The 27,472-nt window shown below is 48.7% G+C and overlaps 1 protein-coding gene across 3 annotated transcripts in view; it reads left to right on the forward strand.

Moving 5' to 3' along the window:
• The window catches only part of Jak1 (Janus kinase 1), a 79,838-nt gene that overhangs the window by 8,048 nt on the left and 44,318 nt on the right, over nt 1–27,472 (forward strand). For 2 of the 3 annotated variants that reach the window (XM_005385305.1, XM_005385308.2), the window contains exon 1: nt 14,039–14,183. The exons of the other annotated variant lie outside the window; for it this stretch is intronic. The gene's annotated coding sequence lies outside the window, so the exon portion shown is untranslated. Of the gene's footprint in view, nt 1–14,038; nt 14,184–27,472 lie in introns of those variants that run through there. 3 annotated transcript variants of the gene reach the window in all.

Genomic DNA, 27,472 nt, shown 5'->3' on the forward strand with positions numbered 1-27,472 from the left:
TGCCAGTTTCGTTCTGAATTTAATTTTGGTTGCAGTGTGGAAAGTCTCATTCCCATGGATAAGTAATTATAAATAATACTAGTAACACAGCTCGCACTTTGAGGATGCTCTTCCATTGGGTTGCTCAGGAAACCTGGGGCGGGGGGCAGGGGAAGCTTTGCTGTCGGAGGAGAACCCCAGGACTGGCACCTGCCTGGCGCGAGATGGTTGCGTGCACTCTTCAGACTGCTGTGCGTGCTGCTGTGACTCGCTTGTTACCCAGCCAGCTGTTCTCCCCAAGCCCGCCCAGTGCTTCAGGAGGCGCGCAGCAAGTGTGCGGCAGACCTGCATGGCACCCAGAGCCTCTGGCTCCATGTAGCTTGAAAGCCCTGATCTGTGTTGTGCCTCGCTTGTTTTATGAAGGATGGAGCTGGCTGACAGTGGAGAACGAAGAGGGGGCACGACGAGGCTCCTCCAGGGCTCTTTGAGCCTCTCTCCATCACAGTCAGGACTTCCGTGGGAGCTGGGCTCTTGGCCGGCCCCCTTGGTGCACGTGCGTAGGCGTGTGAGTACACACTGTGCCGCGGTTAGAGACCGAGAGCTGGAGCCCGAAGCCGGGCCTATCCTTTGCAGTTCTCTTCTTGGTCCAGTTCTGGTGGCACTCTTTATTCTGGGATTTTTTTTTACTACTGTTGCTGCGTGGGAGCGTAATCTGCTCAGGTCCCAACTTTCAGGCTTCTCTGCTCTGACCAGTAGTAGCAGCTAATCTGATAAACCAGCCTGACTTAACAGGCAGTGGATTCACTGGACACCCCTCCCTGTTTCGGTATTAGCGTAAGGATGCATGGCATAGAATGCTCTTACCCCATGGGTTGGTTCCTGTGCTGCCTCTGGGAGAGCTGGGAGGGGCAGCCCTGTGGGGGCCTGCAGGCTGCCTCCTGGCTCCTGCCTCCCTGCCGTGAGGAGCACACATTGCAGTCCTGATCCTGCTCTTAGCTTCAGCCAAGCACACAGACCTTGGCTTGCTTTTGGATTGTGCCGATAGCATCCGGATTTCTAGCTGTGGGTGCTTACTGTATGTTCAGATTGATTGATAGTTCCGAGTTCAGATGGTACTTGGCAGGGTGAAGCCTGTTCTCACAGCACAGTGACCAGCAAGTATGACTCGAGGAGGCCTAGGCTGCTCATTTGTTCATGCGACTGGTACGTCCTAAGCACCTGCTGTGTGGGAGGAGGTAGGGGGCTGGGCTCTGGAGAGCACCGTGTTTGGTCAGATCTAGATTCTGAATCCATCTTCTGGAGCTGTACCTGCTCACTGTTATGCAAGTTACCAGCCTCCTCCCAGCCTCCTTTATCCCTGTGCCCATGCATTGGGCAGGTGTTTGTGAAGCACTGGTCACAGTAAGGTAGGCCTTTGGCCGCAGGGAGCCATTGTAATGGGAGGCAGACCTGGCTCTTTTCCCTCGAGGCAGTTGAGGTAGGAGGACACACAATAGCTAGACAGGCCGGTGGGCAAGGTGGTGGTGTTGTTGGAGCTGGGAGGAAGCCGCCTGGGATAGCCTTAAGGAGGGCTGTTTGAGGGGCCACAGCGGTGGAATGGAAGAGGGCTGCACAGAGGTCCCAGCAGAAGAGCTGTTCTGGATGGGGTGGGGCGATGCGGGCACAGTGGCAGGTGTGGCTGGAGGCTCTCACAAGGGTACAGCAGCAGGCACTCGCACGGTCTGTACTGCACGTCTGCGCGTGCACCAGCTTGCCACGCAGTGCTAGACTTGAAGCGGAAGCACAGAGGGACGTGGACCTTGTAGGCAGGCCTCATTTAGGTAGTGATTTCTGCCTGCCAGGTCACTGGGTGAGGGTCAGGTAAGTACTGATGTTCCTCCTTTAACGATTGTTTGGACTTATGGACCAGGACCAAGGCCTTCTGTTGAGACTTACCACCTGCTGCTCAGACTTATGATCAGCTTTTATTGGGGTACAGTTCGGTATATTCTATTGATAGAGTCTCAGTATCTTTTTTTGGTACAGTATACATTGTTTATAGGGTAATGTAATTTTTTCTGATTGTACAGTACAGTACTGTGGATTCATGTTGTGACACATTACAGTACTCCATGTAAGAGTTATATAAATAAAAGCGAAGTCATCAAGTTGGAGTTGCCCTTGACCGTGTCTTTGTTCAGAATATTGTAATGAGCACACTGGATAATTCCTCATTTAGTGGCCAGCCCGGTTAATGAGCTAGCCACAGGAATGGAACCCGGTTGTTACACGAGGAGTTCCTGGAGCCTGTTGTATTTTAGGCACGTTCATAAACACAGGATTCCTGAAAAGACAAATGCCTTCAAAATATGTATTATTTCTGCACTGTCTCATACTGAGGAAATAGCGGGTTTGCCTGTTTTGCTGCAGACGGGTGTGATTCGGAGCCCGGTCTGATGAGACCCTTCGGTCACGTATGATGCAGGCGGAACAGCTGTGCCAAAGGGCCAGGAAATGTACCAGTGCATTCTTTTAACCGGCCTCACTTCTGACGACTGTTTCCTTCTGACAGTTCTTCAGGTGATAATAAAACCAACTCGTGGAGTTAAATAAATTCTCAGATACAAACAAGCTCTGTAGAAGTGATGCTTCCTTTGAAACTTTCGATGTGTAGAAATGCCTCATATGGGTGCACGTATTTCCTCGGGTTTTGTGCATGCTTCCGAACCACAGGAAACAATTGAACCGTTAGTTATCATGGTTCTTCTTGGCTCTGGGATTGTTGTATGTGTAATTTCTGCCTCGCACTCCCGGCTGGTCAGCTCCTTCAGTACATACTTTGTCCGTCTTTGTGTCCTCCATGGCGTTTCCTCAGAGGCGGAGAGAGCAGTGGCTCCATGAAGGCCAGCCTCCCCATCGAGGACGTTGGGCATTTCCAGTGGTTTCCACAGAGTCAGTGGAGCAGGCCCCTGGTTCTGTGCTACCTTTGTTAGTAGTGCTTTAGTTTCTTGGTCCCTTGTAGGGACCTGCAGAAGCTCCTTCATTAGTGAGCCAGAACTGCATGTTCAAACCACGGCTTCTAGTGATACCACCCTGTGATTGACGTAACCTTGCAGAATTTACGTACGCTGCTAAGATGCCAGGAAAGGGCCTATGAGGAAGTATAGGACTTGATGCTCTGTTGATCCACTAAAGATCATATCTGGATTGCGTCTGGTTTGCAATCCTGATTATTGATGAGCACTTTCTATATCATAAGATATCCTGGATTTTCTGAATAACTTTCATCCCTGCCTTTTCTGGCAGGTGAGGGATCAGTTCTGCCTGAAGCAGCTCATGTGATGATTTGTTGGTGGCTGCTGTATTTTAGTTTAAAGGTTGTTGGAGAGCTCCTGTTTTTAAGAAAAACAAATCCTTTTCGTTGTATTATTTTGGTAATGTGACATCTAATGCCATATTCAGTCCTGTGTGCCTGAAGAGCACAGTGTGTGTTTCCTGATGGGCATGGACATTACTGGGCTGAGCGGTGCACAGGGCTCTAAGTACTATGGGAAGTCTGTTTGGATGGTCTTAGCCCAGATTGTTGAGGTTAGAGGGCGTAAGCAGTTGGTGAGACTCATTATCATACATTGGGCCGAATTTCAAAGTCATTCCTAAGCTCAGGGCAGCATCATGCCACAATGTTTATTTTTGTTGTCTTATTATTATTCTTTGTGGCTTTTTGTAGGGGCAGCTTTAGGTTGAAAGCTGATGAAGAGGCAGGCCCAGAGATTTGTCTGGTAAGCCTTTTATTGCCCCCTACCAGCGAGGTACATCTGTTACTGTTAATGCATTTAGACCGCGTGGCCTGGTGTACAAGGGGTCCTGTAGAGGGCAAAGACAGTCTTGGGCAAAGGAGGCCTGTCAGGGGCCTGCTTGACTTCCAGGAGTTCCTCCGGGCATGTGCAGGGGAGAAGCCTGTTTATAGCTTGCGTAGCGTAACTCCACTTTAAATAAAGCGTTTTTCACACCCTCTGGATGTAGGCTGCATGTTCTGGGAGCACAGCTACTACATCAGTGTATACGTTACAGTGTCAAATGTGTGTTATTCTGTATTTTGTTTGCAACTTCTCTGGAAGAGCTGACCATTTCCTAAGTGTCTGTCAGTATTGGTGTGCCTATATTTACGTCACCAAGAACATGCTCGTGTCTGTCTGCCTTTGTACTCATTACCTTAATGAGTGTTTACTGGGGATTATTGGTGCAAGTATTAGACAGTGTTCACTGTCTCTTCCCCTGTACTCATGACTGCAGTTATGTGTTGAAATATGTATTCTTATAAATTCTGTTTAGTTCTCCCTTATACTTAGAGCATTATTCTGATTACTTTGACATTGTGCATGTATGTAGTTTGTATTATATACATTTGATTTTCACTTCAGGGTGGCACATAGAGATACGCGTTTATACACAGAAGCGGGTGCTGAGAAGCATTGATTGAAAGCTTGGGGCTGGATTAGTTAGTTGCGGCAAGTGCAGAGACGGATGGGGAAGAATTTAAGTCATCATGTGTGTGACCAGGATTCTAAACTCATTTGAATGAAGAGTTATTTTGAGCGGATGGCTTTGAAATTCTAGAAAATAGGTATATCTGAATGAATGTGAAGTAGTCACAGCGGTGTAGTCACAGAGAGAGCCTGAGCGTCTTGGCCCCTGCACTAGACTTTGTGCCTTGCTCACCATAGCACGGTGGGAGTGTCCTGTGTGACCCGAGCCTGAGCAGTTTCTGAGTGTAGGAGCGTTCCTTTATGAGGGAAAGTTACCCGCTGTTGCTTGTGAGTGATTTTTACATTTTTTGAATTTCCACAATTCTGATTAAATGGCATTGTGCAGCAATTTGTGATCTTTGTGTGATTTAGTGCTGGAGGTTGAACCAGGGCCTTGTGCACTCCAGGCAAGCCTTGTACCGCATCCCGGATCCCCAGCCTCTTGGTGTGGTGAATGATGAGCTACATAATGAAGGGTGCATGACCCTGGGTGTTAGGGGAACCAAGACAAACTTTCCACCCAGGGCCTAAATGGATAGTGACCCCGGAAACAATGAAAAGTTAAAGGAAGTGCTAACTAGGCGACTGTCATTACAGGCTGGATTTGATCCCACTGGCTGGTGCAGGAGGTGGTGGGTGTCTTAATTACTTTTCTCATTGCGGAGACACAATACCCGACACCTAAAGTTAAAGGAGGAAAGGTTTATTTAGTTCACAGTTGGTAGAGGTGTCAGTCTATAGTTCGCTGGCTCTGAGGCAGGCTGCTGTTGCAGAGGAGAAACAGCTCCTGGCAGGCAGAAGGTAGCAAAGCAAGCAAGGGATGACCGCAGCTCTTTCTGTCCCTTCTGTCTTATCCAGGCTACTTAGGGCAGGCGGTACTCACATCCTCAAACCTAGTGTGCTTGATCCTAGCACTGCAGCATGAATTGATCCCAGTGTCATACACTGTAGATCCAGCCACCTCTGAAAAAGCCCCACCTGTGACTGCCTGAGGCTCTAGGGGGACAGCTAGGCACAGCCATAGCAGTGGGCTTAGTTGGGGTGGACTTTGAGGGGAAGAGAGTAGGGGAGGATGAAACAGCTACTTCCTGCCTGGAATTTCCTGCTTTTATTACTCAAGTGGTCACACTGGCCTGTATTCTAAATTTATGTTTATAGTAAAAGTTCTTTCACTGAGTGCCTAACAGGCAGTTTCCCGTGCTTGGTCTTTGCGAACAGGTAGAGGAGGGGAATTTTTATTAGAAGCAGGAATTCAAGAGCCTAGGGCCACACAGCTCAGAAGTGGCAAAGCCAGGATTTAAATTCAGGTTTGACTGATGCAAAAACCACTCCCTAAGGTTTGTCCCATTGGTTATAGAGATGTGCTCCTGACTAGCTTGTTTACTCCCCATTTTCCACCCAGATTATAAGGCCTGTCTCCTTTGGCCCTAGACTTGGAGATTTGTTCTGGATTTTTGACATGTGATCTGTGATTGTATTCAAATAAGGTACCAGAGAATTTGAGCCCTTCTAATAATTTAATAACTTGAAGCATTTGATAAGCAGGGTTAACCAAAAACCCAACTCTTACTAAATGTTTGAAGTGGTGAAGGGAAGGGAGGTTTTCATACAGTTAGTAGTTGCCTTTAAGAACTGTTTGTAAACTGAGATGTCTAGATGCTGCTGCTTGACTGACTTTGGAAATCCCCCCGTGACTTCTTGTAAACTCGCTGAATAAGATGGTCCAGGATTCCAGCTCTGGTTGTGCACCTAGAGGTAAACGTGCCCAGTGCATTCCACATCTCAGCTACTGCAGGATCAGTGCTTGCTGCCAGTGGAGCTGTCAGCTCAGTGAAGAAAGTCTTGATTTTATGCAGGCATCGCTGCTTAGCTGTTCTCAAGTAACTAAGTGGGGAGGGCATTTTGTAGTGGGTTTTGGTTTTGTTCTTTTTTTTTTTCCTCCTTAAAAGCAATTAAGCAAGGAACCCAATAACACCTAGGACTGCTTTGGGGCTTTTTTGTCACTGACAAGCCCCCTGGCAGTCCTGCTTCTCAAGAAAGCATTTACCTTCTCAGAGAAGATCTGTAACCCATGCTGTTGTGCGGAGCTCTGCATGTCTGTGATTTATTTGAAGCCAGTGTCATCCCCCCCCCACCGCCCCGCTCCACCGGTACCGGGAATTGAACTCAAAACCTTGCGCTTGCCAGGCAGGTGCTGTGCCGCTGAGCTAAATCCCCAGCCCCTGAAGCCAGTTTTATAGTGTTTCCTTGCTGCCATTGATTCAAATCAGGTGACAGTCATTTCTGCTCCGAGGGCAGACTTTACGGAGTGCTGTCTTAGCTGGGAGTAGAAGGCAGACGTGTCTGGGGTCCAGGCCGGGTGGGTGGGCTGGCTCACTGCCTGGCTCAGCTTCCTGTTCTGCCCTTCTCCCCTGCTCTTGCAGGCTAAGAATGGTGATGGAGGGAGCGAGATTGGCTTTGGCCATAGACCTCTGCCTGGCCCGGGTTCCGATTTTGGGTTCCCCTCTTCTTTATTCTTTGTGGAAAGAAGCAGGATTCACTTACCCAGAATTGGTAATGCTGGGATGGGAGAAGGGCGAAGCAGCAGCATTTTTATTTCTTGGCTTTCTTTAGCTGCCATTTTCTCAGAAGAAGGTAGTACCTTTAGCATCCCACAGTCCAGAGGGATGGAGTTGCGGTGTTCATGAAGGATTGAACTAGTAGCACAATCTCAAGGATTGCCAGCAGTTTTCATTTCAGTCTCTTGTCTTATCCCTAGCTCCCAAACCAATTTGGTGAAAAGAATCTGGTGTTTGCTTTTGGGTGTCCTGGGCGCAAATCTCAGCTCTACCACTTGCTAGTTGTATAACCTTGGGCAAATCACAAAGTTTCTGAAACCCTGTTCCTTCCTCTGTTGAAAGAGTATAGTAATATCTTCCCTAAGTGCTTGTATTACCTTTCCCTCACTGGTTCCAGATACCTGAGGCAACTTGAAGGAGGAGAGGTTTACTTTGGCTCAAGGTTTCACAAGTTTTAGTCCATTGCTGCTGGCTTTAAGGTAGAAACACCATGGGGAAAGGGCATGGAGGAGGAAAGTGGTTGGTTGCCTCTTGGCAGCCAGGGAGCAGAGAGAGCAAGAGCCAGGCAGAGTAGAAGGGGTCAGAGACAAGACCTTTCCCCCTGAGGCCATGCCTTCATGTCTCTCTCCACTCAGCTAGGCCTCCCCACCAATGTCCCTCTCCACTCAGCTAGCCCCCCCTCCTTACCATCACCTCCCAGAAATGCCATCAACTTATTACCTCATTAATGAACTGATCCACTGTGAAGTTAGAGCTTCATGATCAGTCACCTTCTGAAAGCCCACCTCTGAGTACAGAGGTCTTGGGGGACATTTTAGATCAAAACTACTGTAGCACTTTAATGACTTCCTGGAAATCAGTTTAGTTGATGGGTGGATGTCTTAGTCACCGTCCTGTACCTGGGACAGAACACCCAATCCCTGTAGCTTAAGGGAGGAGAGGGTTACTGTGGCTTGTGGGTTCAGTGGATGCAGTCCCTGGCCAGCCTGCTCCAAGGCAGAAACAGCACAGGGAAAGGGCCTGGGGGAGGAGAGCTGCTCAGCCCATGGCAGCCAGGAAGAGAGAGTGGGAGGAGCCAGGGGCAAGAGGACAGCCTTCTAGGTCACATCCTGTGACAGACTTCTTCCCACCAGGCCGCACCTCCTAACAGCATACTCATCCATGAATCCCACTGAGGAGTACAGCTCCTCCACAGTCCAGTCACCGTCTGAAGCCTCCCCTCTGAATACGTGAGGCTTTCAGGGGGCCTTTTAGATCTGAACTGTATCTGTGCAAGTGCCCTGTAAATGTCAAAGAGTGCATAAGCCCTAAGGATGCCTGCTACACTTTTAGGTGTTAAAGTCCAGGCAGCTGTGATAACTGATTGGGGGTCCTGTATTACAGAGCCCAGAAATCTTCTTTAAATGTCCCCTACCCCCATGGTTTCTGGAGTATGGCCAGAAATAGGGTACATTTATTAAAGGCTTGGGCATTCTGTAGTTTGGGATTACTGGCACCAGAAGGTGAGGTGATGAAGGATCATCTCATTATATTCAGATGTGTGAGTCATGCACATTTGGGACTTAACTTGAAAAAATGGAATCATCATACTGTAGAAGTGGGCACAGGTTCAACTTATTATTTTTCTTGCCATCAGAAGTTTTTAGGTTAAAAGTTACTGGGTACATTTTACTCTCTAAAAGCATAGCATCTATAAAAAAGTTTTTAAAATGTAAGCTCTTAAACCTAATTGGAAACTGTCTCTCTTAATTTCCCTGCAGTAAGAGTAAGAGAGATGCTGTGCACCGGAAGTGTCTGCGCCCTGATCTGTCACTTACTCAGGTGGCAAAGCAGAGAGCAGGTGCACATGGGTTCCTGGTGGCCCTCCTGGAGCTCCTTGGGTTCTGACTACTTGCTTTCTAGTGGGGTTACCTGGCCTCCCCAAGGCCCAGGTAGATGGTGGCAGAGACAGAGTGAAAACTCACCCAGTTGTAGCATCCCATGACATGAGATAGACGACCAAGATTCAGTTACTGTTGCATGAGAAGGTTCCCACTACCATCATTTATTACACATAGAGTATAGTTCATTTCGTTTAAGTCTGATTACTCCTTTTCAAACTGGGAAATAAGTTTCAAAGATTATCCTTAATACCATGCCTGTTCTTTATGCTTACAAGCTTTGCTTGGTTCAGTAAATCAGGGATGATCACAATGAATTTTACCTTTCTTATATTGGATATTTTCTACTAATCATGGTGGTCCTGTTTGGTATTCTTTTTATCATCTTTTTTAAATAGTGGGATGCATTTAAATTTTTCACTCTGGGCCCAGGTCCTGTGTTAGGCAGATGCTGGAGGTGGGAAGGCTTTGAGTGGTAGAAGAACCCCATCTAAGAACTTGACCCTGTCCTGAGAGAATCTAGTGTGTTAATTAGGTTCCAACCCCCATATGATTTAAGACCTTTTTTTTCTTTCAGTACTAGATATGGAACCCAGGACCTTTCACTGAGCTTCAGCCCCCTCGCTTTTTAATTTTATTTTGAGACAGAGCCTTGCTAAGTCACTAAGTTGCCCAAGCTGGGCTTGAATTTACAGTCCTTCCGCCTCAGCCTCCCGGAGTGCTGGGATTACAGGTGGGTGCACACCACCAGGTCCACCTCCAGTGTTTTCATGCTAGGCAATGGAAGACTGAGGGTAGGAAAGACTCATTAGAAAAAGTAGTGATTTTTTTCCCATTTCTTTTTTTTTTTTTTTGTACTGGGAATCGAACTCAGGAACTTGCTTTGGCCAGGCAGGCACTTAAGCCACTGAGATATCTCCCCAGCCCTAATTTTTCCCATTTCTATTGTCTCCGTATTTAAGGAGGCATACATTGTCAGTAGATAGTGGCCTAGGCTGGCACATGATGAAGGTCGAGGGATTATTGCCAGGTTGGGCTTTAGGAGATTACAGCCTTTGTGACCATCTGACGAGAACCATAGTATCTGGGAGCTGGAGAGGAGAAGGTTGAGAACGTGTATCTACGTAGGGTCTCCCCTAGTGTTTGGGGCTCTAAATGCATCTGCTTATTTAATCTTTCTGGGAGGGGATTTCTTAAATTTGAAAGGTATATCAACATAGAGAACACTTTAAAATGTAAGGGTATAGGTAGGTAAAAATACCCCTGTAATTACTATTCAGATTAGAAAGGAGAACATTTTTAGGTGTCTCACCCCATCCACTCCCCTCAGAGTGGTAGCCACCCCCACTTCTGCACTAAGCGTGCCCTTCCTTCCGGCGTGTTAGGTCCTGAATAGAAGCACAGATGGAGTTAGATGCAGGTTCTCAGGAGAAGAGCTTCTTGGTCTCTGTGTTAGTCACTTTCCCATTGCGGGGACAAAATGGCTAACACCTGGTACCTGTGGGAAAGAGGAGAGGTTTATTTTGGCTCACAGCTTTCAGAAGACTCAGTCCATGCGCTGTGGCTTCAAGGTGGAGTAGCATGGTGGAAGGGCCTGGAGGAGAACTACTGCTCAGACCATGATGACAGGAAGCAGAGCAGAGAAGGGAGGAGCCAGGGACAAGAATGCGCCCTTCCAGGTCACACCCGATGCCACCGACCACCCTACCTCCTAACAGCACCTTCAGCTGTGAGAGCCCCGTGAGCCAGTCACCTTCCAAATACAGGAAACTTTAAAAAAAGTTTGTTTTATTTCCATTACCGTGATAATCTAAACATACATTTAATTGTGGGTTATTTGGATGACCACCTTGTAACTACCAGGCACATCTCTGTTGCCAGAACCTAAAACCACATCCACAAAACTTAGGGGGGACATTTTAGATCTAAACTATAAGAGCCTTCGATTGAAATCATCACCCTTAGATCAATAAACTCTGGGGCAAGTCAGGGTTCAGAGTTGAGGGGTTGCAGGACCTTTTGGGGAGTCAATGTAAAGGTCAGTAGTGGGTCGTGGGAGACAGCTGCTTGTAGCGGCGGGTGTCTGGAGGACTGCAGTAGGCTGTCGTCGGGAGCTCGGAGGGCGGATAGGCGAGGAGAGTGGCTGCTCTGGACTGTGTGTTTGCTTCTTGGGTCCCCTGGCTCCTGTCCAGCTTACCAGCAGGCCCAGCACAGTGCTGTGCTGTGGAGTAGAGAGACCCGCTGATGCACGGAGCAGGACATAGCGGGGAGACTAGGAACATCACAGCACAGGGAGAAGAGCCAGCCTCTGTAGTATTTTTTTGGTGTGTGGGGGGGTGGTTTCCAGTACCAGGAATCAAACTCACAACCTTGCACTTGCCAGGCAGGTGCTGTGCTGCTGAGCTAAATCCCCAGCCCCCACCTTTTTTTTTTTTTGGTTCAGCCTCAGTAGGATTGTGCAGATCGCATGCAGCCCCTGGGGTCCTGATGGCAGCCCTCAGGTGGCCGTCCCTGTCTCACTACACTCCCCTAGAGTGCTGTTTTGCCCCTCTGGGAGTTCCTTTTTTCTCCTCTTTGTTTAATCTTTATTTCCTGCATTCTGGCTTCTTGAGGGTACCAGTAGGTACGTTGTTGAGATCTGCAATGTCCTAGTATGCCTTGACTGTCCTTCATACCTATAATTTGGCTGGTTGTGAACTTCTGGGTGGGAAATGGTTTCTCCTGTTTGTTTTATTTTCTTCTGAGATGAGGGCTGACTGTGTTGCCTAGAGTGGTCTTGAGCATGAGCTCAGGTGACCTCCCTCCCCACTCCCGAGGATCTGAACTGCAGGCTGCTCCCGCCAGGATGTGGAGGGAGTTGGTCCATGGTGTCCTTAAAAAGCCTGAAAACATTCTCACTTCTTGATCACTTGAGTATTACCAGTTCATTCTGTTTGGGACGCTGACAGATTTCCAGTGTTTCTAATGTTCTGAGATTTCCCAGGAGTGCGCAGGGCTGGCGTTGCAGGAGCTCCTTCTCACCTGATACTGCTGGTGGCTCGCTCCCCGCCTTGACTGTCTTACCTAGGAACTCTTCAGGAGTTTCTACAGCAACTCACATGTGTGACTACTGCTTACTTCTCTCTTATTTTCAGACTGCTGTTTTTTAAGCTAAAATTTGTCCTCAAACTTTTCTATTGAGCTTATAAAAATTCAAGAATAAATTACATGAAGTGTACCTATCTTGAGTGTTTATTTGGCTTAGTTTTGACAGTGTGTACTCAATGGCAAGCCCACGCAAAGCAAATAGGGAACATTTCTATCAATCTAGAAAGTTCCATAGGAGCTTTTCCAGGTCTCCTTTTCATTCTGTTGTTAATATTCAAGAGCTTTTTTTCCCCTTTTGGTTCTCAGAAATGGTACATAAAAGAAGAAACGACTTACGCCTGTTTGATAAATAAAAAGGATTATTACGTGTCTCTGAAGACACTCATCTTAAAGTTTCCCTCTCTCCCGGTAACCGTTCTCTGAGCTACCTCCTTCAGACTGCCTGCCTGCATTAGAGGCTTCCTTTAGCCCTGTTTACCTTGGCTTTGTGTTCTTGAATAAACAGGGAAGGCCGAGGGTGACTGCCTGGGGCTTATGAACTTTGAACTTCACTGGAGAGTGACTGAGCAAGGCTTGGCACAGGGAACACCCAGCATCATTGTGTCCCTGGGTCTGCCTGGTGGGTGGTCACATGCCCCAGAGAGCCGCGTCCAGGCCCTCGCCCGAGGGCTGGACCTGGCTGCCAGCACCCCCGAGCCATCCATGTAGGGAAGAGGGTGCTGCTTGCAGCGCAGGGTGTGTGGGCAGGCCGGCTTTCTGTGGGCCTAAGGTCCCCCGTGGTTTGCCTGTCCAGAACCTAAGTCTAGACCCAGCTTGCCCTATAATCAAGCAGCCACTGGCCACATGGTAACCATTTGACTTTGTTTTTATTTATCGAGTATCTATTTTTGATGCTGAGGATTAAAAACGGCCCTCTATATGCTGAGAACATGCTGTAACACAGAGGTATACCCCAGCCTCCATTCCATTAAATTAACCCTCAATAAAGCTAAAAGACAGTTCCTCTGCCCCACTAGCCACATAGAAAGTGCCCAACAGCAGCCTGTGACTGGTGCCTGCCGTAGTGGACCGCATGGGCACGGAGCATTTCCGTGACTACAGGACATTTTGTGGACGGTGCCAGTCTGGACCTTGCTGGAGTGGAGTGGGCAAGGGACTGTCCCTCAGATAACTCTCCCTGGCCCTGCTTCCGCCTGGCTGTATGCTTCCGCGTGTGTGGAGACTCTGCCTGCAGTGTGACTTCTGACATCTCTGGGTGGACGTTGACGTATCCCTGGCCTTTGCCGCTGTCCACTTGGTATTCCATTTCTGTGGGTTTCAAGTGATTTTCTGCACAAGGTCATTGCAGTTTTCTCCTATGCTGCTTCCATCACAAGGTCATTGCAGTTTTCTCCTATGCTGCTTCCTTCATTTATTTGTGGATCTCCACTTAAAATAAAAAGTCTTACTAGGTTTATTTTATATATTTCTCCAAAGAATGCATACGTTTTAGCAGAGTTTCGGGAGGGAATGGAATTGGATGCTTGTGCGTGGTCAGTCCCTTTCTTACCTTCATAGTCTGGTTAGGTGGAGATGTGGTTATTTTCATTTTACAGTGAGGCAGATGAGATAATTGGCTTAAAGTCACAGAGTAGTGAGTGGGATTCGAACTTGTGTCAGACTTTAAAATCAGTTTTTATTGAGTAGTGTTGTGCTTGTCCTGTCCTCAGGAAAGGCCCCTCTCATCACACATGTCCCAAGTTGTAATACTTTCCAGTTGTGTTTTACCCACACTAACCCAGATACTCCTGTTTATCTTGAAAACCACTTAAGCAAAGAGCGCAGTCTTGAGTGTTCTATCTAAGGAAGGTTGTTTTCTCCTTGGTTATTTTATTTCCATGCTGTCCTGGAACTTTATGATTTCTGAACTTTATGTCAGTGTTCTCTGTTGTAGAAAACATCCCACCGTTTGATTTAAGCCTTTTACTCAAGGCATGATCGTCCCCTCCTCTTAGAACTGCTGCCATCCCTGTCTTTTCAGGTAGACTTCCCTCTGTGTAAGGCACTGAGTGGATGCTGTCTGTCCTTGAGTCGAAGGGCCTGGCCCGTGTTGGAGGCTGAGGAGAACCCCACCTTACAGGCTGCTGCAGTGTGGAGATCACGCGTGCCGTGGCTGGCACAGTCCACGGCGTGTGGTAAGAGACGGCAGGCACACCCTAGTTTTTGTTGTGATCTTCATGTTGAGGAGGAGTGAGTAGGATCTGCCCACTGCTCTTGGGTTACAGTTGTCTGTCTTTAGCTGCTTGTCAGTGTGAGACGCTACTGCATCGCCAAGGGTGGGAAAGACAACGCGGGGAGAAGTCACGTGGGTGTGGGGTTGGGAGTGCAGTGGTACAGCTGTGGTTGCAGGTGAGTTGGGTGTTTCTTGAGGATCTATCTTGGGAGTCTTGGCTGCTCGGGTTGGGGTTGGGGCTGGATGGGCTGGGCCTCAGTGTGACCTAGAGAATTTGAAAAGTATCCTCCTCTAGGCCCACGCTTTGGGACCCTGATGCAGTAAGTCTCGGGGTAAAGATTGGAAGGGTGTGTGTATTTCTTTTTACGGTGCTGGAGGTCACACCTAGGGCCTAAGGTGTGTGAGGCAAGAGCTCTACTACTGAACCCTGCAGTTCCTATATATATATTTTTTAAAAGCTCTGGGTGATTCTTATATACAGCTATGTTTGAGAATTACCACACTAGGGGATAGTTTATTGTCCAGTCATTCTATAAAACATTCCTTAATCATTTATTACTTATTGTAGGGTGGGTGACAGCATTGTAATCCTTATTTTAGAATTCAGACATGTTATTGTAAGTATATTACAACGGAGAGCTTGAATTTGACTGAGTTGTTAGGAGAGTTTTAAAGCTAACCCTGCCATTCATTTACATTGTTTTCTAGAACCCTTGCCTATATTTAGATTATTTGGAATGAAACACTGTAAAAAAATTATGAAATAAGAATCAAAAAGTCTGTTAGGTGAAATATCCAAAACATGAACCTAAGTGTGTTTGCATTTAAAACCTAAAAGCAGATATTTTCTCCCGATATTTCAGATTTCATGCTTTGAGTGAGTGAGTTAGACGCACCTTACTGATGCTGCGATGGCGCAGCGACAGGCAGTTTGGTTCGGAGGTGGTGGTAAGGGCAGCCTCAGCGCAGCCGTTACTCTGCGTGAGGCTGAGTTGTTACTTGACTGATCTCCTCGGCATGTGTTTTTTTATCGGTGGGACAGAGGGAGTATGACTGAGTCTGATTGTGTGTGCTGCCTCAGGCCTGATGAGGAAATGTGAGGCAGGGCCATAGGCTGTGGAGCACGGCAAGCCGTCTGTCCCTGTGTGCTGGGGCTTACGCTTCCCCTGAGTGTTATTAATAGCAGTCTCTTGAACTCTTCGGTGTCTCAGATTGGATGCAGATCACACAGTCACCTTGTACTCCTAATGCCCCTCCATTGTCAACACTTAATCTGTCATAGTCAGGAAGATTTTTCTGGTCTCATTGCTGTAAACCCAAATCTTTCACCAAAACCCCAGCGTTTAGTGCTTTCTGGTGATTTTCTTCAATTTTGTGTGAATCTCATCTCTCCAACTACATTGATCAGTGAAGGAGGAATTATTTCTTTGTTTCTTTGTTCTTCAGTGATATTTTTGACTTGCCATGGTGTCGTGGTTTGGGGGTTATTGCAAGGTGAAACAGTATAATACAGGACACATATTTTATAAGATTATTTATAATAGTCACCCAAAGAATGATACACGAGAGTGCAGGGAATCTGTCCACACACTAAGACCAAGGAATCCAGCTGAGGGCCTGGATCTCACGGGTGCCCTGCATGAGTCCAGGTGAAGATCTAGAGCTCATAACAGTGCCTCCCATGAGTCCACCTGGAGGCCTAAAGCCCGTAACAACATCTCATGCAGGCCTGTTTCACGGATTTGTGCTGGGAAGGCCCAGTGTTCAGTGGTGGAATCTTGAAAGTCTGTGCCAGCAGGATGAAGGATCTGTGCTAGCAGGCTGAGGGATCTGCACTGGAGCCAGAAAGCGACACTCAGAACCAGAGCTCCCCTGAAAGGTACCACAGCCATCCTCAGCAACAGTGAGGTCCCGGGCTCCTCTACTGGTGAAGATAGCTGAGTTTCCATCAGGAAAGCCAATGCAGCAGGCTTATCCAGGAGACTGGCGGTGCACTATCTTCCCTTCCGGAGCCAGGAAGTGATGCTCAAAGTGAGGATCAGAGCTCCCCCAAAGTGAACCAAAGCTATTCTCAGTGCCAACAAGGTCCCGAGCCCCTCAGAAGATAAAAACGGCCAAGTTCATCAGGAAAGCCAGCATGACGAGCTCCTCCAAAAGAACCAATAGCTCCTTATAGCTTCTACCAGCTCCCAACAGCCTCTCTCAGCTCCCAACAGCCTCACTTCTTCTCCAGTTCTGCCTCCTATGCTGCTGGCGGCCGTCCTCAGGTGGGCCTCCCACACCCAGCACCGTGCTTACTCAGTTCAGCTGGGGGTTATAAGTTGACCACCAGTTGTCAGTCCACTACACATGCTTTGGGATTTTAGACTCGTAGTCTGGAGGGTCTTACGGAAGTAAATTCGAATGCAGGGAGATAAGGAATGGTAAGGAGAAATGGCTTCGTGGAAGAAAACGAGAAATGAAAAGAAATACAGTTCTTTTCACCCAAGGCCAGTGTCCTGACTTGCGGTTTTAGAATCTGTGTCTCTTATGTTGCCAGTAGTGTTTTGGTGGTCTGGGCTTCTAGTGGTACAGCTCTGAAGCCTGAGAACTCATCTGTGAATTTAGGACTTATGTACTTTGAGACTAGAGAAAGACCATCCTGTAGTTACACAACTTCTATGCATAGAGGATATACTTACAAATACAGTGTATACGGATGGTTTCCCAAGGTGTATATGTGTGTGTGTGTTTTCTGTGAACATATGCGCAATATATTATTATCTAAAGACACAGCACATACCTTCATTGTAGCAAGCTGGGACCAAAATGTGGCATTTTGCAAACAGAAGAGAGTACAAGCTGGAGATAGCAGCCTTTACTGCTTGCTTTTGCTCTGAGGTAGTGGGAACCTTCCATATGCACCAAGTTGAGGAAAAACAGTGTTTTTATTAATTGGAACAAATGGGAAAGAGGATCTAGCTAAATAGGTTGAAAGGGTGAGTAGTAGAATATGTAAAAAAGGGTACAGCTATACAGGAAGCCCTTCTGGACCTTGTTAAGGTCTGGAGGAGCCCACATTTGTAATCCCAGGGAAAAGGTATTGGAATTCCAATAAGTAATTCCAACTTACCACTTCCAGTGCAACCCATGGCGAGAATATAGAAATAAATACACATCTGTAGTAGTGGGGAGCCAAGGGGGTCCTGAGTCCAGTTAGAACCATGACCAACTGGAAGGAACAAAGGCCTTGACCCAGGTCCAAACCGGGTTTTATTAATCTGTGAAAAGGGGCGTGGCTTGGGGATGAGTGACTGATAGTGGTGGGAAGTTCGTGAGTGCGTGCGCTGGGCTAGGTAGGAGGCCTGATAGCACCTCTGCAATATGCAGAGAGATATGAGTAGTCTGCATATCACAGACTGAGAAAGTATCTTGTGTTTTGGGGTTGGTGCTTTGACTTTGATGTCTGTGACATCATCATTGGCTTTTATTTGCTGTGACATCATAGATTCTTGAGCCTCAGTCTCAGCCAACAGCATGGCGTCACTTGGCCTACCTCATGCGTACTATTTGGGAGCTAGAGGCGGGGCATCACGGGCCTGTTGCATTGCTTTAAAGGCTATACGTCAGCACCTTGGGTAGACCCATTTGCATTGCTTAAAGCCAATTGAGGAAATAAAGAAATATCCTAGCCAGTTCTGTACATATCAATACACAGAATCAGGACCAGGTTTAGCCAAAATGGAGACAAAAGCTCCTCTTTCAGAGAGCCGTCCTGGAGGTCCTCCACACAGCGATTCCTCCTTTAACAACCTGTGTGGCTAATGACTGTTCAGACTTACGACTGAGCGACACTGTTTGCACTTAATATGCGCTGCTCAGACTTACGACCGCTCAGTCTTCCTTTTTGGGTGCAGTTCTATATATCTTGTTTATAGAGCCTCAGTGTCTTTTTTTTTGTACAATACACCTTGTTTATACAGTACTGTAATTTTTTTCTGATTGTACTATGCTATAGTTTTATGTTCTTTTATTCACTACAGTACTGCATGTAAGAGTTATGCAAATAAAAGCAAAAGTATCAAGTTGGAGTTTGCTTTGACCGTTTCTTCATTCTGAATATTGTAATGTATGTACTACTGTGTACAGAGTAGCATTTAGTAACCAGTGCACTTAAAGACCCCCTCACCCGGTCTCAGAAACAATGGAACTCAGTTATTAAAAGAGGGATGTCTGCAGTTAGCTCAGGAATGGAAGCTCAGTAACTGTCCTGTCGAGATCAATATGGATGCAGCCAGATCGAAGGCCATTTGAGGGGATGAGAATAGGACTGGAGAAATAGCCTTCTAGTTGGCTTAGCAGACGTTTTATGTTTAAGGATTAAGAATATTTCGTGAACAGTGCACTGAAATTGTAACCTGTGCAGTACTGACTTGACTTCTCTTCGCATTAGTAATACTACTTGGAGATAAATAGGTATTTCTAAAGTGTCTGGAATACGCTTTCTGTTAAGGAGGTCAACAGTCAGTGTCATCTCTGTTCTTTGCCTTTGCTGGTTTCAGTTTGGGGCAGATGGTACAATGCCAGATACTTCTGAGCATGTCTGAAATTCCAAACTAGAAAAATCTGATTTAGAAGTATTCAGGCTAATGAGAGTAGCAGAGTAAGCTTCATAATTACATCGATCCACAAATACAATTTTGATGTGAGCTGAGTCGTCTTCACTCTTTTTGTGGCCCTGTCAGTAAAAGCACATGTATGTGTCACTTGTATACTGGTTTTAGTTGGCAGTAACTCTTGTGTCTCCTCAGGCCTGAGGCCCATAGAATCAGGGCACCCGAGCATGTCAGGGCTGGGCGTACATGACTTATGGTATGTGTGTGTTCTTGTTGAATCTGAGAAACTGGAAGCTCAGAGAGATTTATTGTGGCGTAGGGACAGGCTCATTATGCTGGAACATACAATGAAAACCAGAGCCCAGCTTTTTCACTTGCTGATAGCTGCTCCTTCTTTGAGGACTCCGGGAAGAATGGTGTGTTAGTTTTCCCAACTCTGGAGCCAAGTACTGACTCCTGCAATTTAAAGGAGGAGAAGTTTATTTGGCTCCCAGTTTTGGCTGGTTCAATTCATGGCTGGCTGACTGCGAGGCAGAGAGGGTTTGGTGAAGGGGCCTGGCGGAGGACAGCTGTTCACCCCATGGCGATCAGGAGGGACAGAGAAAAGGGAGGAGCTGGAGACAAGACTGCATCTTTCCCGGTCACACCTCCAGTGGCCTGCCCCTTCTAACCAGGTTTTCCCTCTGAACATATGAGAATTTTGGGGGACATTTTAGATCTAACCCATAACAAATGGGTGAGTGCATTTCAATAAAATATATGCATTATCTCTTTACTTCTCAGAAATGTCCTCATTCCCAGACCTCCGTCCTGATATTTTCAGTTCAGAGTTAGGGTAAGTCTGTAGAAACATCTGAACCAACTTCCTTCCCCACCATGTGTATTAATCTCTCCTTAAAAAAAATAAGACGTTATGGAAACAGAACCAGTTATAAATGTATTACAGAAAGTTTAATGTATTTCGGTTTCACAGGTACTTCAGCCCTTTATATGCATTTCGTCACTGAGGAGAGCAGAAGTCTATCGAGGAGAAGTTTTGAGAATGTGTACTGGGGGGTGGTGGGAAAAGGAACAGGAAAAACAAATTCATTCTTGTGCTTAACAGCTTTCAAATGCCAAAAAGTCTCACCGAGAGCTGCCATGTAGTGATGAATACGCTCACAAGAATATGTATGTGTACGCAGTCTGAGTTGGACACTGCCTGGCGCCCAGATTGTAGTATGCTGTTTGAACTTGCCACCTTTCTCCCTTCGCCGTGCCCTCGCCTTGAGCTGGGAAAGAGGTGGGGTTTCCTGGCAAGTGGGCTTTGTTCTGGGAAGGCTCTGTGGCCAGCCGCCAGTGTGTCCTAGAATTCAGCCAGTCGCACGGTGAACAGAGAGGACTTACAAAAAACTCTGATGATAATAGGAAAATCCAGTGGGCTGATGGGGGATAAACAAGCAGACGAGGCAAGCAGAGGCAGAGGGCCATTTGGGAAGGAGCTGCCTGTTCCTCGGTGGCGGTTCCTCTCCTGGCTCTTTGTACCTGTCCGCTGTTAACCAGAACCACCAGGGTTTCCTCCAGGTGCATGGGTTATTGAGTAACAGGCAGATGTAACTTTCCAGGCAGCACCTTGCAGAATACTTGGTTGAGGTAGTATTGCAAAGTTCCCTGTTCTCTCCTACTTTATCAATAGTCTGTTTTGATTATACTGAAACCTTAGGCTTAATCCTCTTGCCTCTCTCTATCTAGTTCCATCCAGTTTTAGGGTATGTGTGAGAGCTGAGGGGTGCGGTGAATAAAAGTAAATGAACGAATGTGTTTCTGGAAATCTCGTATATTCTGTCTCTACCCAGGAAGGCGTGCCTTCGAGATGATGCTTTTGCATAAATTTATATAATTTGAGAACTTTGCATAGGGTAAGGCATTTCTAGTTCTGATTTATTAATGAAACCAACCTTTGCAAAAGTGGTATCTGTTTCCATATTGAAGACCTGCCTGTCTCGTTCCTTCCTGTCAGGGCCCCGGTAGCATCTCGCCTGCTGGACACACCTGTACCTGTTGGGTTCAGGGCACCGTGACAACTGTGCCTGGAGGCTGTTGGGAAGAAACTGTCGTGTTTGTGCCCCTGGGAAGTGCATAGTCAGGTTGGGGACTTTCCCAAGAATGGAATGTGCCTCGGAGAAAACCGTAGTTACATTTTGATGGTGCCTGTCTGTGGGACAGAGAGAGACCCTGGGTGGGATTTCTGCCCGAGTCTGTTTTTATTAGCGCACAAGTGGCTCTGACAGCCTTTGTGCCTGGAACTGTCGTTAGGGTTGAGTCAGCACAGCAGCCACACAGTCCTTTTCTCTGTGGCAAGGACTTGATGGTTAGTGTTGCCCCTTTATAGGTGAAAGCATTGAGGCTCAGACTGGGGACGCGTCTAGGTCTCTCGCAAGGGCAAGCTCAGGACTAGGACGCAGGTGTGTGGCTGTAAGCCTTGTGTACTTGATGCCTGGGCACCCTCTTCTCTCCACTTGTGGTGTCTTTCTTCACCCCACTCAGGAAAGCTCGCCGTGGCTGGTTCTGGGGTGTGACTGTCCCTGCTGCACGGCCCTTCTCTAGCAGGACTGCCTTGTTATAGCTGTGGTCAGTTTTAGAGCCTGCAGATTTTCTTCAAAGGTGGATGTGTGCTGTAATGGAGACTGTCCTTTAACCCCTTCTTGGGGGCATGTCTGTGTATTTCTGAGGACTAACGTGGCTGGAGGAGATGAAGATGCCACAGTGACAGCAACTGAGACAGGAACAGATGGTCTTCTCTTATCCCCAGGTGAAAGTCAGAGGAGTGTCAGCTGGGACAGCTGTTAAACAGCAGGCAGCAAAGGGAAGCAGGAAGTGAGGAAGATGTGAGGCAGTGGAAACCCTCATGCTTTTCCTGGGGGTGTGAAATGTGCAATGAGAGCGGAGAGCAGTTGGCTACCCCCAGCCTTGAGCGGAGAACTTCTGTGTGATCCAGCAGTTCCCCCTCAAAGGTGCATACGAAAGAATCGAGAGCAGATGATCATGGCCAGTGTTCCCAGCAGTGCTTCGCACGCGTGTCCAAGGTGGAAGCCATCCGAGTATCTCCCTGCTGGTGGCCGGCAGCCGCATGAGAATGCAGTGTGATGACATGCACACACGGGGACATTACCCCAGCACCACGCTTACTCAGTTCAGCTGGGGGTTATAAGTTGACCACCAATTATCAATCCACTACAGCTCCTAGCAGCTTAGATTTGAGCCCTAGTCACTCACAGTCACCCACAGGGCCGCACACAGTGGGGAGGCTCCCACGTGTCAGTGGTGATGAACTGGGGTGGGGGCAGATCACAAGCACACTGCAAGCCACCTTTCCCAGCTCGGGGAAATGAGGGCGGTCAAGGAAGCACAGACACTGGGATCTGCAGTTGAGAACTGATAGCTCCTTGTGGAGACTGGACAGCAGGCTGCTGTGAGGGAACAGGCCCTTTCCCCAGATTGTTGCCACCCCGTGGAGGGCAGTAGGTGGAAGTGGGGTGTGAGTGGGGCCTGGTGTGGGAGGCTGGCAGGGCACTTGCTGGGCTTGCAGGAGGAGCTGGGTCGGTCCCCAGCACCACACCCGAGCAGACACCTTAATGCACAGTGATTGCCTGCAGACGTGTTGCTGCGCTATCCCTGTGCCTGCCACCAAGACCTCTGTCACCTGGTTTGGGGGTACTGTGCAAGGTGAAATAATATAATACAGGACACATATTTTATATGATTATTTAGAATAGTCACCCAAAGAACGATATAGAAGAGAGTGCAGGAAATCTGTCCACACACTATAGACCAAGAATCCAGCTGGATCCCATGATAATGATAATTGGACTCCATGATAATTGGACTCCTGATAATTGGACTCCTGTGTGAGTCCAATTTAAGACCTAGAGCTCATAACAGTGCCACCCACGAGTCCACCTAGAGGACCAGAGCCCATAACAGTATCTCATGCAGGCCCGTTTCACAGACCTGCACTGGCAAGGCCCAGTGTTCAGTGGTGGAATCTTGAAAGTCTGTGCCAGCAGGATGAAGGATCTATGCTAGCAGGCTGAGGGATCTGCACTGGAGCCAGAAAGCGACACTCAGAACCAGAGCTCCCCTGAAAGGTACCACAGCCATCCTTAGCAACAGTGAGGTCCCGAGCTCCTCCGATGATCAAGATGGCCGAGTTCCCATCAGGGAAGACAATGCAGTGAGCTTCTCCAGGAGACCGGCAGTGTACCATCTTCCCATGCGGAGCCAGGAAGCGATGCTCAGCATGAGGACCAGAGCTCCCCTAAAGTGAACTGAAGCTATTCTCAGTGCTAACGAAGTCCTGAGCTCCTTGCAGGATGAAAACAGCCCAGTTCATCAGGAAAGCCAGTGTGACGAGCTCCTCCAAAAGAACCAACAACTCCTACAGCTTCTACCAGCTCCCAGCAGCCTTTCTCCGCTCCCAGCAGCCTCACTTCTTCTCCAGTTCTGCCCCTTATGCTGCCGGTAACAGTCCCCAGGTGGGCCTCCCACACCCAGCACCACGCTTACTCAGTTCAGCTGGGGGTTATAAGTTGACCACCAATTATCAATCCACTTCAGCTCCTAGCAGCTTAGATTTGAGCCCTAGTCAGTGCATGTGGCCTTTCATAAATCACTGAGAATTTTTAAGCCTTGATTTGCTTGTGAGTAAAATAAAAATGATACTTAAAATATTGTGAGTATTCAGAGCAGGTATTGAAAGTGCTTTATAAAATGTAGAAAGTATGCAATTGTATGTATTGATTCAATCAGCGGACCTGTGCTATTCCGCTGACTTTGCTTTCTTGGAATTCATTTGGAGAGAGGTTAAAGGCAAAGCTGCCCTTGGGATTGTTTTCTTTTGGTGGCTGTGAGAGAGCCACGAGGACCTGAGGCCTGGCTTTGTGACTGTAGTGCTTGGGTGCTTTTACAGCTGTGGTGTGAGCAAGCACAGCCTGGGCCGGCCAGGCAGCACCGGCTGCCAGCCAGATCACGCCAGCGAGGCCAGGAGCCGATGGACCCTGTGGGCACTTGCTTGCTCGAGTCCACTGATGGAATCCCCTCCCTCCAGCTTTGCCCCTTAGTCCTAGGAAGTGGACATTCATCACACATTTTGGTCCAAAGGCCTGAGTGGGTCTGGTGAGATCTGAATGACCAGAGGTAGATAATATCCTGTCCCATGTGACCATAGGCACGTTGGTACCTGACCTCAAGTTGTGCAGAGCTTGGAGCCCTGGCTAACAGAGCCAGGCCACGGGACAGTCCCACAGAGGGAGGGAGGGAGGGAGGGCCTCCTGGCCTCAAGCTGATTCCACACTCACTTTAACCTTGGGCAAGATGGGACAGAAATAGTTCCGAGTGACTGGCAAGGGCAGTGGTGGACACTGCCCTCCGGCTCAGCCTGGAGGATGAGTGGCTGATGAGTCACCGGTTACAGAATGTCATCCCTGGTGCTGAGCGACTGTCCCAGCCGGCTCTTCTGCTGCGGGACAGAGTGCTGGGAAGGTTTTCTGACTCACTCTCATTGTGATTCGCAGGAAAAGTTTCATTTGTAGAGAAGTCTGTGTGTGTGTGTGTGTGTGTGTGTGTGTGTGTGCGTGCGCACGTGCGTGTGTGTTGGGGACAGCTGTGGGGCCTCGCCTGAGAGTTCAGGCTGCTCTCTGCAGAGCCATGTGGAAGGCCCTGGCCCAGAGGCTTGTCCTGGGAAGTCCATGCTGGGGCTGTGGCAGGGCAGGGCAGCAAGGCCAGGCCCCTGAAGAGGGAGGGAGTGTTGTTTCTGCAGAGTTGCATTTCCTGTGTCCTTGCCTTCCCCACCCATGCCTCCCTGGCACAGAGGGACTTGGTTATTTTGAAGGAGTCCTGAGAGGAGTCACCTTCTCCAAGGCAGTCCCTGCCCCTCAGCTCTGTGCCTGTGGCTTACGCTGGGTTCTCAAGCGTCTGTGTGCTGCCAGCCACCTCCTCCAGTGTGCTTTCTTATCCGTCCATCTTACCTGTCTTTTCTGAATTTAGGGCTGTCCTGTAACATATGGGCCATTATCCCCATTACCCTTGTGTGCAGATGAGGACAGAGTCACCAGAGCTGCTTGCACTCAGCTGCCTAGGGGCAGGGCTGAGTCGTGAGTGTGGAGCTGCAGTTGTAGCTCCGCCCTCGGGTTTTCCTTGGGGCCCGCCCATCCCCCTCCGCCCTCTCTGAGCTTGCAGCTCTACCCTGAGTGACTGCACTAGTTGGCAGTCAGGTGTCCTCTCCTAACTCTTCTTTAGAGACCCGTCCTTTCTTATGTTCTTCCTTGTCTAAGCTGGCCATTGCAGGCTTTACACAGTGACTTCACGTGTGTTGTTTTCCTTGCTTGCTGATGTGCAGGACCAAGCGAGTTCCTCTCCTTGCTGTCACATTTAACCCGTTAGTCCCTTGTGTCCTGCTGTGACATCTGCCCTGCTCATTGTTAAGGCATCTCAGCAAATCACCCTCAGTCTTCTTTCTGCACTTTATTTCCTAGCAAGGAGAGACAAGAGGCGCTCTTGTGGCTGTAGCATCCCTGTCCCTTTCCTCTTACCAAGAGAATAGAAATTCAGAGGGAGAAAGGGGAGGGAGCATTGCCGTTCCAGTGCTGGGTGCAGCAAGTGCAGATGCCAGTGTGGCTGTGGCTGTGGCCGGCCGCTTGAGCAAGGGCCTGTGGGGCAGGCGCGCTGAGGGTCTAGGTGGGTCTCTGGTGTGACGCTGGCTTCCTATGTACAGATACAAAGGGAGCCTCAGCCCCTGGGAGGGATGACCTTCCCGACCCCTTCAGCTGGTTGCATGTTAGAGAAGCACGTGAGAGCCTGCTGACCTGATAACTCAGTGCCACCTCTGTCCAGACCACCTGCCACCCAGATCGGACTCAGTGCCCTGCTGGTCCCAGGTGGCCACACAGAAACTCTAGTCTCCCTTCAGCGTGGCGATTCTGTGACTCACATTAGAAAAGCAAGCAGAAGGGCTGGGGATTTAGCTCAGCGGCACAGCGCTTGCCTGGCAAGCCTGAGGTTGTGAGTTCGATTCCCGGTACCGGAAAAAAAAAAAAAGAAAAGAAAAGCAAGCAGATTGGACTTTGGGTTCTTTAGTTTCTGTGAAGGGTCCCCGGAAGATGTGATCACAAAGGCAGGAGCTGGGCCTGGGGAAGGAATCATGAAGAAGAGGAGTAGACGTGGCAGGATCTGTAGCGTGGCCTGGTGCTCAGCCGATCTAGGAGGGGTAGCAGCCAGAGAGGCCCTGGGCCAGACGCCTGATGCACAGTGAAGACCAGGGTGGTGCTGCGTGGTGGGCTGGGCGCACATGTTGGTGCTGAGCGTCTCAAGCCGCCCCTCCTTTCCGTGGGAGAGGAGTTGCCTTTTCTAGAAATAAAGGTCCTGGGAGAAAGAGGTCTCCCTATTTTGGGTTCAGCTGGGAAGGTGTATGCAGTGAATAAAAGTGGTGAGCCTAAGGTCAGTGGTGTTACCGGTTATTTTGCTGAGTGTTTTAAACCAAGAGTTTTTCGAACCATGGTCCAGTGCTTGCTATTGGGCTGTGAAGTCTATTTTGTGGGCTTTGCTTAACATTTAAAGACACAGTAAGTAGGGGAGAATAGTGTAGAATAGAAAAGAGAGTGAACTGCACCCAGGAAAGATGAGTGTCTTTTTGTGAAACTACTATTTTCTACACAAACGTGTGCTGTGGGCCCACCAGGGTGGGAAGGCGGTTCTGACGGTGGGCGTGAGCGCAGCGTGCTGGATGGCTCTGGACCCCCGCCCTCGCACCCTGCGGACTGCCCACTCGCTGCTCCTGAGGCCAAGCTCTGCCTCAGCCTGGGAGTGGTGCCCTGGGGCTGGGCTGGAGCCTGTCCAGCACCTGCAGCCTCAGGCTCAGTTCCAGCCACATGCACACATGCACTCCGCGGAGCCTTTGCTGGCAGGGACTGTTTCAGAGCTGACCGTAAAGAATGATTATAGTGTTTTGGTTGAGGAAAAGTGTAGGGAAACATCTGTTTTGAAATTTTGTTGCATTTTTAGTTTGCTTAGTCAGCCCCATTTCAGTTTTGAGGCAGTAGCAGAGTTCCTTTGGGCATAGACTGGAGTCGACACTGACCACCTGGGGCTCATGCAGCACCTGGACACTCTTTGCTTCTGGAGTGATCGTCCGTCACAGTGATGGAGGCTGAAGGAGGGGTGGGCGCCGCACCAGGCTCGGGCTCTCGGGCACGGAGTCTCCAGGAGCCATGCGGGCCTGAGGAAGGGCTTGAGCCCGTTCCTGGTGGCAGCAGCACATGTGTGGCGTGTCCTTTTCAGGCTGTCCTCTGTCCTCTTTTTCTGTTAGACTCATCTGTACCCCATGGTCAGCAGAGCGAGTTCCTCTTGTTGGCATGTAGAGCTCTGAGTAGTGAAAGCACTGCAGGAGCCGTGCTGGACAGATGTGTGCTGCAGAGCTGCGTGGGTTATGGGAAAGGCAGTAGGTGAGCCCCGTGCTCTTGCCTTCCTGGCCCCTGAAAGGCCTCACTGTCCCAGAGCCCCTCCACACGCACTGCCCTTGTGGTCACCTTGCCCCCTGGTGGGGCCTGCAGGTTTTGGGGGCTCATGTGTGTCCTGAGATGTCTCGGACTCCTGAGGCCTCGCCCTTGGCCAGCACAGTGTG

The sequence above is a fragment of the Chinchilla lanigera genome, unplaced genomic scaffold, assembly GCF_000276665.1.
Source record: "Chinchilla lanigera isolate Chin_1 unplaced genomic scaffold, ChiLan1.0 scaffold00022, whole genome shotgun sequence".
In the NCBI taxonomy this organism is placed as follows: domain Eukaryota; kingdom Metazoa; phylum Chordata; class Mammalia; order Rodentia; family Chinchillidae; genus Chinchilla; species Chinchilla lanigera.